Here is a 10,639-nt window from a genome sequence, read left to right as displayed (position 1 = left end):
TCAGCTTAATTAACACCACTTGCTGCAACTTGGTGATTCCCTGATACCCTGCCCCACCCTATCAGAGGCTGATCTTCACAAACATGTGGCTTTGGCCCATGCTTTGGACTTCTCTAAAATCTCTGAAATGTACACAAACACCAAACAAGTAACAGATGGCCTCAGCAAGCTCTGTGTTCCAGGATTAGCGACCCCTCTCTTCAGTTCACAGCAGGTACCTTGAAGCACAGCACAGGAAGCTTCCAACTGGAGATCACTTTGTAGTTCCTATAAAGTAGCCCTGTGCTGAGCAAGGCAGTGACTGACCTGGGTCTGCACTGAAGTACAGTAGTACCTTGGTATCCATTGTTAATTCGTTCTGTAACTTATGACGAGTACTTACACTGATGAGTACCAAACAATGAAGCATTTTCTCTTCTGGGGTGGTATTGTGACTCATACAATTTCTAGCAAGTGTGACAAGTCCTGAGCAAGCACTGAGTGCTGAAACATTTCTTTTTCTCCTCAAAATGTGATGAGTAGAGGGTTTGACAAGTTCTGAAGCTGATGGGTATCAGGGTATGACTGTATCTTCAACCAATACATGTGGTGGCTGGCTTCTGACCATACCAGAGAACAAGCCAATTAGGTTCACTAAAAACACACCAGACCCCACTAAAGTGAATCCCACTTCATGGGGTCAGCCCATGCATAAAAACTTGCCTGCCACAGAAAAGCCAGCTCACAAAGCCAGTCAGCCTGAGGGTCAATCCTACTAATTGACATTGCCTCAATTTCAACAAGAGGGAACACACAACCCACACAAAGAAGTCCCTAGGAACACCCAGCTCAGGTGATGAGGGAGTTTGCAGCATAGGGACACATAGGACACCAGCTACATAGCAGATCTACCTAATACATACTAAAAAACAAACAAACAGACTTCCGGCAAGATGCAGGCCTAGGTGGACGCACCGTACCTCCACACACAACCAAGATTAGAACAACAATTTAGAGTCAGAATAACACCCAGAACTGATAGAGAATTTATCTGAATGGAAGTCGGACTACCAAGAAGTTGAAGTAGACACGTTCATCCAGACCGGTAGGAGGGGCGGAGCCGGGCGGGCACGGGTCAGCAGGGGCGCGCAGTGATGGGGAGAACTCGGTGCGAACTCGGCGCGAGCTCTGCGCGTAAGCCATCCGGGGTGCGCAAGATCGCAGCGGTGGACCCTGAGTACGCAAGCAGTGGCTGACAGATCCAGTGAAGCAGTGACTGTGGACCAGGGCAGAGCACACAACCCAGGATCCCAGAGAAGGGACTGTGATCCCAGGAGAACAGAACTACCGCCATTGTTCCCTCCCGCCCCCGCACCTGTCCCCACATACAACATCACAATCTAGCGACTGGGGTGCCCAGCCCAGGTAAACACAAAAGGCTCCACCCCTCACCTTAACAAGAGCGACCAGACCAGGGGTGGGGGTGGGAAGGAGAGACAGAGAGCGACAGGTCTCAAACAGAAGAACAGATCAGTCCCCCAGGACTCATCCTTTTGAGCGACTAAGAAATAGCCAATCTATCAGATACACAGTTCAAAACACTGGTTATCAGGAAGCTCACAGAATTGGTTGATTTTGGGCACAAATTAAATGAAAAAAAGCAGGTTACCATAAAAGAGATGAAGGAAGATGCATGGAGAGCCAATAGTGATGGAAGGAAACTGGATCTCAAAACAATAGAGTGGGCCAGAAGGAAGCAAAAAACAACCAAGCAGGAAAACATGAAGAAATAAAAATTCAAAAAAACGAGGAGAAGCTTAGGAGCCTCCAGGACATCTTTAAACGTTCCAGCATCCAAATTATAAGGGTACCAGAAGGAGAAGAGGAAGAGCAACAAGTGGAAAAGTTATCTGAACAAATAATAAAAGAGAACTTCCCCATTCTGGCAAAGGGAATAGACTTCAAAGAAATCCAGGAAGCACAGAGAGCCCCAAAGAAGTTGGACCCAAGAAGAAACACACCAAAGCACATCATAGTTACATTAGCCAAGGTAAAAATGAAGGAGAGAATCCTAGAAGCAGCAAGAGACAAGGGGACAGTAACCTACAAAGGAGTTCCCATCAGACTGTCAGCTGATTTCTCAAAAGAGACCTTACAGGCAAGAAGGGGCTGGAAAAAAAATATTCCAAGTCATGAAAGACAAGGGCCTACATCCCAGATTGCTCTATCCAGCAAAGCTTTCATTTAGAATGGAAGGGCAGAGAAAGTGCTGCTCAGATAAGGTCAAGTTGAAGGAGTTCATCATCACCAAGCCCTTATTTTATGAAATGTTAAAGGGACTTATCTAAGAAAAGAAGATAAAGAAAAAACATGTATAGTAAAAGGACAGCAAACTCACAATTATGAACAACCACACCTAAAGCAAAACCAAAAGAAATTAAGCAAACAACTAGAACAGGAACAGAACCACAGAAATGGAGATCACATGGAGGGTAAGCAACAGGGGAGTGGGAGGAGGAGAGAGGGGGAAAAGGTACAGAGAATAAGTAGCATAGAATGTAGGTTGAAAATAGATAGGGGGAGGGTAAGAATAGTATGGGAAATGTAGAAGCTAAAGAACTCATAAGTATGACACATGGACATGAACTAAAGGGGGGGAAGTGGGCGGGAGAGGGTGTACAGGGTGGAGGGGAGTGAAGGGGGGAAAATGGGACAACTGTAATAGCATAATCAATAAAATATATTTAAAAACAAACAAACAAAAAAACCCACAAAGAATCACCCAAAGTGAAGAAAAAAAAACACATGTCCCAAATGAAAGAACAGCACAAAACTACACAGAAATAACTAAACAAAATGGAGGCAAGCAATCTACCAGATACAAAGTTCAAAAACAGTGGTTAGAAGAATGCTCGATGAACTTCAGAATAGATGAACTCAGTGAGAACTTAAACAAAGATATACAAATCATAAAAAAGAACTAGCCAGAAATGAAGAATACAGGAACTGAAATGAAGAATATATTAGATAGAATCAAGAGCAGATTCGGTGAAGCAGAGTATTGAATCAGCAATTTGGAAGAAAAGAGAGGAGAAAACACTCAATAGGGAGGGCAAATAGAAAAAAGAATTAAAAAATGAGGAAAGTCTGAGATCTCTGAAACAACATCAAACATAAGAACCTTTGTATCAAAAGGATACCAGAAGGAGAAGAGAGCAAGGAATGAAAAAAAAAACATTTGAAGAAATAAAACTTCCCTAACTTTGTAATGAAAATAGACGTACAAGTTGAGAAATCACAGAGACTCCAAAACAAGACAAACCAAAGATAAACCTAAACACACACCAAGACACATCATAATTAAAATGGCAAAGACTAAAGACAAAGAGAGAATCTTAAAGCATTAACATGTGATTAGTCACCTTTAAAAGAACTCCCACAAAATGATCAGCTTATTTCTCAACAGAAACTTTTCAGACCAGATGGAATTAGCACAAAATGTTCAACGTGATGAAAAGCAAGGACCTATGATAAAGACTACTCTATCCAGCAAGGCTATCATTTAAATTTTAGGGACAGAGAAAGAGCTCCCAAGACAAGAAAAAGATAAGAATTCATCTCCACCAGACCAGTATTATAAAAACATGTTCAAGAGACTTAAATTTTATTTATTTATTTCATTTTATTATTCATGCTATTACAGTTAAGTCCTCTTTTTCTCCCTTTGCCCACGTGTACCCAGTTCCACCCTCTCTGCACACTCAGTTAATCCCTATATCATTGTCTGTGTTCATGGGTTATATATAAATATTATTTGGCTATAACCAGTCCACCCACCCCTTCAAAACCTATCAGTCTGTTCCATGTATCTACGCTTTTGTTTCTATTTTGTTCATTACTTTCTTTTGTTCATTAGATTCCACATATAAGTGAGATCACATGGTATTTGTTTTTCACTGACTGGCTTATTCCATTTAGCATAACATTCTACAGGTGCATCCATGCTGTCACAGCATCCATGCTGTCCTTTATGTCCCTTGCTCCAGGGGAAATATTGCTTCGTGAAACATCTGAGATTTTCCTGCCTATGTTATCTTCTAGACCTTTTATGGTGTCTCAGTTTATATTTAAGTCCTTTATCCACCTTGAGGTGGATCACCTTTATCACTTTGAGTTTATTTTTGTGTGTGGTGTGAGTTGGTGATTGAGTTTCATGTTTTTGCATGTAGCTAGCTGTCTAGATCTCCCAACTCCATTGTTGAAAAGGCTATTTTTACTCCATTTTACTCTTCTGCCCACTTTGTTGAATATTATTTGACCATGGAGACTTGGTTGATATCTGGGCTCCCTATTCTCTTCCATTGAACTATGTGTCTGTTCTTATGCCAGTACTAGTCTCTTCTGATTACAGTGGCCTTGAAATAAAGTGTGATATCAGTATTGTGATCTTTCCTTCTTTGTTCTTCTTCTCAAAATTGCTGTGGCTATTTAGGGTCATTTATGGTTTCATATAAATTTTTGAAGTGTTTTTTCTATGTCTGTGAAATATGCCATTGGTAATTTCACAAAGATTGCATGGAATCTATAAACTGCTTTGGGAAGTATGGACATTTCAATGATGTTAATCCTTCCGATCCATAAACATGGTACGTGTTTCCATTTGTTTGTGTCTTCCTTAATTTCTTTCTCCAGTGTTGTATAGTTTTCTGAGTACATGTCTTTTACCTCCTTGGTTAGGTTTATTCCAAGGTACTTTATTTTTCTTGTTGCTATATCAAATGGGATTTTTTTCCTGATTTCTGTTTCTGATATTTAATTGTTGTACAAAAAAAGCCTGTGATTTCTGAATATTGAATTTGTATCCCACTGTTTTGCCAAATTCACTCTTTAGGTAGAATCATTTTTTGGTGGAATCTATAAGATTTTCTATATATACTATCATGTCATTTTCAAATAAAGACAGTTTTGCTTCCTCCTTTAATTTGGATGCCTTTTATTTTTTTTTCTTGTCTGTTTGCTGTGGCTAGGACTTCCAATATTATGTTGAATAGGAGTGGTGAGAGCAGACATCCTTGTCTTGTTCCTGATCTTAGTAGGAAAGATTTTAGTTTTTGCCCTTTGAATATGATGTGAGCTGTATGTCTCTTCTACATAGCCTTTATTATATTGAGGAATGCTCCCTCTATTCCCATTTTCCTAAGTGTTTTTATCATAAATGTGTGCTGTACCTTATCAAATGCCTTTTCCACATCTGATATGATCATGTGATTTTTGTCTTTCCTTTTGTTTATGTGATGTTTTACATTTATTGATTTGTGAATATTGTACCATCCTTGCATCCCTGGGATGAATCCACTTGGTCATTGTGTATGATCTTATTAATGTATTGCTGGGTGTAGTTTGCCAATATTTTGTTGAGAATTTTAGTGTCTATGTTCATCAGTGACATTGTCCTGAAGTTTTCTTTCTTTGTTGTGTCTTTATCTGGTTTTGGGATTAGGATGATGCTGGTTTTATAAAAAAATTTTCAGAATCTCCTGTCTTCCTGGATTTTTCTGAATACTCTGTTAAGGATAGGGGTTAGTTCTTTCTTAAATGTTTTGTAAAATTATCCTGTGAAACTATACAGTCAAGGGCTTTTGTGTACTGGGAGTTTTTTTATTACTGCTTCAATTTCACCAACTGTTATCAGTCTTTTCAGGCTTTCTGTTTTTACTTCATTCAGTTTTAGAAGAAATATTTCTAGAAATATGTCTATTTCACTTAGGTTTTCAAATTTCTTGGCATATAGTTCTTCATAGTAATTTCTTACAATCCTTTGTATTTCTGTGGTATTTGTAGTAATCTCTCCACTTTCATTTCTGATTATTTTTATTTGGGTCCTCTATTTTCTTCTTGATGAGTCTCCTTAAAGACTTATCAATTTTGTTTGTTTTCTCAAAGAACCAGCTCCTGGATTTATTGATCCTTAGAATTGTTCTTTTAGTGTCCATGTCATTTAATTCTGCCCTGATCTTAGTTATTTCCTTCCTTCTACTTGTGCTGGGCTTTGTTTTTGTTGTTCCTCCAGTTCTTGGAGAGGGAGGGTTAGGTCTTTTTTTTTTTTTTGAAATTTTTCTTTTTTTTTAGATAGGCCTATATCACTATGAACTTCCCTCTCAGGACCCCCTTTGCTGTGTGGCATAAATTTTAGACTGATTTTTGTTCATATTCATTTGTTTCAAGAAACTGTGATTACTTCCTTGATGTCATTATTAACCAATTTATTGTTTATATGCTATTCAATCTCCATGAATTTAAGTGTTTTTGAGTTTTATCCTTGATGTTGGTTTCTAGTTTCAGTGTCATGTGGTCCAAGAAAATACTTGATATAGTTTAAATTTTCTTGAATGTGTTGAGTCTCATTTTATGTCCTATTGTGTGGTCTATCTTTGAAAATGTTCCATGTGCAATTGAAAAGAATATATCTTTTGCTTCTATGGGATGTAAGTTGATATATATAATCAGTTAAGTCCTTTTGATCTAGGACATTGTTCAATGCTGCAATATCTTTGTTGATGTTTTGTTTGGAAAATCTACCCATTTTTGACAGTGGGGTGTTAAAATCCCCTACTATAATTGTGCTGCTCTCAATATCTTTCTTGAAGTCCTCCAAGATTATCCTTATATATTTGGGGGCTTCTATATTGGGTGCATATATGTTTATAATGTTTATGTCTTCTTGATGGATTCTTCCCTTGAGTATTATGAAGTGACCTTCTGCGTCTGTTTTTATGGCCCTTGTTTTGAAGTCTAGATTGTCTGATATGAATATCGCCCCCTGCCTTTTTTTTCCTGTCCATTTGCTTGGAATATATATTTTTTAATCCTTCACTTTCAGTCAGAGTATGTATTTTGTTCTGAGGTGGGTCTTTTGTAGACAGCATATGTGTGGGTCATGATTTCTTATCCATCAGCTACCTTATGTCTTTTGATTGGATCATTTAAGCCATTGACATCTAAGGTTATTATTTATAGGTATTTATTAATTGCTATTTTCCTCTCTTCATTCCTGTGTTCCTCTCTCTCTCTCTTTCTCTCTCTCTCTCCTTCTCTCTCTCAGTTTTTTTCTTCCTTTTATCAAAGCTGTCCCTTTAGCATATTTGTAGTGCTGGTTTGGTGGAGGGGTATTCTTTGAGCCTTATTTTGTCTGGGTAACTCCTTATTTCACCTAACATTTTGAGAGTCTTTCTGGATAGAGTAGTCTTGGTTGCAGTCCTTTGTTTTCCCAATTTTTCACCCCATGACTTTCCCCTGCTCAGTACAGTACCCCACCCTCAGTCAATCCTCACCATTTTCCTTGTCCTTGGTTCCTTTATACATGTTCCTTGATTTAACCCTTCCCCTTCCCCCCATTATCCCCTGGCCCTGACCCTCTGGTGACTGTCAGATTGTTCTTTACTTCTATGTCACTTGTTCTATTTTTCTCATTTGTTTGTGTTGTTCACTAAGTTCCATTTATAGGTGAGATCATATGGTATTTGTCTCCTACTACCTCATTTATTTCATTTAGCATAATGCTCTCCAGTCCATTCATGCTGTGGCAAAGGATAGAAGTTCCTTCTTTCTTTCTGCTACATAGAATTCCAATGTGTAAATGTACCATAGTTTTCTGATCCATTCATTTACTAATGTGCACTTAGGTTGCTTCCAGCATTTCGCTGTTGTAAATTGTGCTGCTATGAACACTGGGGTGCATAGGTTCTGTTGGATTGGTGTTTCAGGGTTCTTAGGATATAATCCTAACAGTGGAATTGTCGGGTCAAAAGGCAGTTTTATTTTTAGTGTTTGGAGGAAATTCCATACTGTTTTCCACAGTGGTTACACCAGTCTGCAATCCCACCAACAGTGCAATAGTATTCCCTTTTCTCCACAACCTTTCCAACACTTGTTGTTTGTTGCTTTGTTTATGATGGCCATTCTCAATGGTGTGAATTGGTATCTCATTGTGGTTTTAATTTGCATCTCTATGAGGGCTAGCAATACTGAGCATCTTTTCATATGTCTCTGGACCCTCTTGATGTCTTCCTTGGAGAAGTGTCTGTTCAAGTCCTTTGACCATTTTTTAATTGGATTGCTTGTCTTCTTAGAGTAGAGTCATGTGAGTTCTTTATATATTTTGGAGATTAAACCTTTGTCTGAGGTATTATAGGCAAATATATTTTCCCATACAGTTGGTTCTCTTTTCATTTTAATGCTGTTTTCTTTAGGCATGCAGAAACTTTATTTTGATGAGATCCCCTTTGTTTACATCCCTTGCTTCAGGATGTTGCTGTGTGGAATATCTGAGACTTTTCTGCCTGTTTTCTCTAGGACTTTTATGGTGTCATGACTTATATTTAAGTCCTTTTTCCACCTTGAGTTTATTTTTGTGTGTGGTATAAATTGGTGATCAAATTTCTTTTTTTTTTTTTTGCATGTACCTGTCCAGCTCTCCCAACACCATTTGTTCAAGAGAATATTTTTGTTCCATTTTATGCAGCTGCCTCATTTGTTGAATATTAATTACCCATAGAGGCTTGGGTTTATTTCTGGGCCCTTTATTTTGTTCCATGTGTCTGTTCTTATGCTAGTACCAGACTGTTTTTACAGTGGCCTTCTAATGCAGTTTGATATAGGTATTGTGAGCCCTTCTACTTTGCTTTTCTTTCTCAAAATAGCTGCGGCTATTCAGGGTCACTTATGGTTCTATATAAATTTTTGAATTGTTTGTTCTATATCTGTGAAATATGCCACTGGTACTTTAATAGGTATTGCATTGAATCTATAAATTGCCTTGGGTAATATGGACATTTTGATAATGTTAATTTTTCTGTTCCATGAAGTCGGTATATTTTTCCATTTGTTTGTGTCTTCCTTAATTTCTTTCTCCAGTGTTGTGTGGATTTCTGAGTACAGGTCTTTTACCTCCTTGGTTAGGTTTATTCCTAGGTATTTTATTTTTCTTGTTGCTATAGCAAATGGGATTTTTTTCATGATTTCTGTTTCTGATGATTCATTGTTGGTATACAAAAATGCCTTTGATTCCTGGATATTGTCTTTATGTCCTGCTGTTTTGCAAAATTCTTTTCTGAGGTCAAGCAGTTTTTTGGTGGAGTCTGTAGGATTTTCTATATACACTATCATGTCATCTGCAAACAATGACAGTTTTGTTTCCTCTTTTGAGATTTGGATGCCTTTTATTTCCTTTCCTTGTCTAATTACTGTGGCTAGGATTTACAATACTATGTTGAATAGAAGTGGTGAAAGTGGACAACCTTGTCTTGTTCCTGATCTCAGTAGGAAAGTTTTTAGGTTTTGCCCTTTGAGTATGATGTTGGCTGTAGGTCTCTCATATATGGCCTTTATAATGTTGAGGAATACTCCCTCTATTCCCACTTTGCTGGCTGTTTTATCATAAGTGGGTGCTATACATTATCAAATGCTTTCACCGCATCTATTGATATGATCATGTGATTTTTGTTTTCTTTTGTTTAAGTGATATATTATGTTTGTTGATTTGTGAATACTGTACCATTCTTGCATCCCTGGGATGAATCCCACTTTGTCATGGTATATGATCTTTTCAATGTATTGCTGGATGTGGTTTGCCAATATTTTGATGAGAATTTTAGCATCTATGTTCAACAGCGATATTGGGCTGAAGTTCTCTTTCTTTGTTGTGTCTTTATCTGGTTTGGGATTAGGATGATGCTGGCTTCATAAAAAGAATTCGGGAGTATTCCATCTTCTTGGATTTTTTGGAATAGTCTGTGAAGAATAGGGGTTAGCTCTTCCTTAAATGCGTTGTAGAATTCTCCTGTGAAACTGTACAGTGCAGGGCTTTTGTGTGCTGGGAGTTTTTTAATTTTGTTTCAATTTCATCTACTGTTATTGGTCTCTTCAGGCTTTCTACTTCTTCTTCATTGAGTTTTAGATTATATTTTTCTAGAAATTTCTCCATTTCTCCTAGGTTTTCAAATTTCTTGGAATACAGTTCTTCATAGTAATTTCTTGCAATCTGTTGTATTTTTGTGGTATCAGTTGTAACCTTTCCCCTTTCATTTCTGATTAAGTTTATTTGGTCCTCTCTCTTTTTTTCTTGATGAGTCTTCTTAAAGGCTTGTCAATTTTGTTTATCTTTTCAAAGAACAAGCTGCTGAACTTATTAACCCTTCAAACTGTGCTTTTAGTCTCTATGTCATGTAATTCTTCTCTGATCTTGGTTATTTCTTTCCTTCTACGTGCTCTGGGCTGTCTTTGTTGTTGTTCTTTCAGTTTTTGCAGATGTAGGGTCAGTTTGTTTATTTGAAATGTTTCTATTTTTTTAGGTAGGCCTGTATCACTATACACTTCCCTCTCAAGACTGCCTTCACTGTGTCCCATAAGATTTGAGTTGTGAGTTCATTTGCATTTTTTTCCAGACACTTTTTGATTTCTTCCTTGCTCTCATTCTTAACCCATTTATTGTTTAATAGCACGCTATTCAGTCTCCAAGAGTTTGTGTGATTTTGAGTTTTTTCCTTGAGGTTGGTTTCTAGTTTCAGTCCCCTGTGGTCAGAGAAAATGCTTGATATGATTTCAATTTTCTTGAATTTGTTGAGGCTTTGTTTTGTGTCCTATCATGTGGTCATCTTTAAAA

Source organism: Phyllostomus hastatus, unplaced genomic scaffold (genome assembly GCF_019186645.2).
Source record: "Phyllostomus hastatus isolate PE091 unplaced genomic scaffold, TTU_PhHast_1.1 phas_contig_38, whole genome shotgun sequence".
NCBI classification, from domain to species: domain Eukaryota; kingdom Metazoa; phylum Chordata; class Mammalia; order Chiroptera; family Phyllostomidae; genus Phyllostomus; species Phyllostomus hastatus.
Note: the sequence above shows the minus strand (reverse complement) of the source record.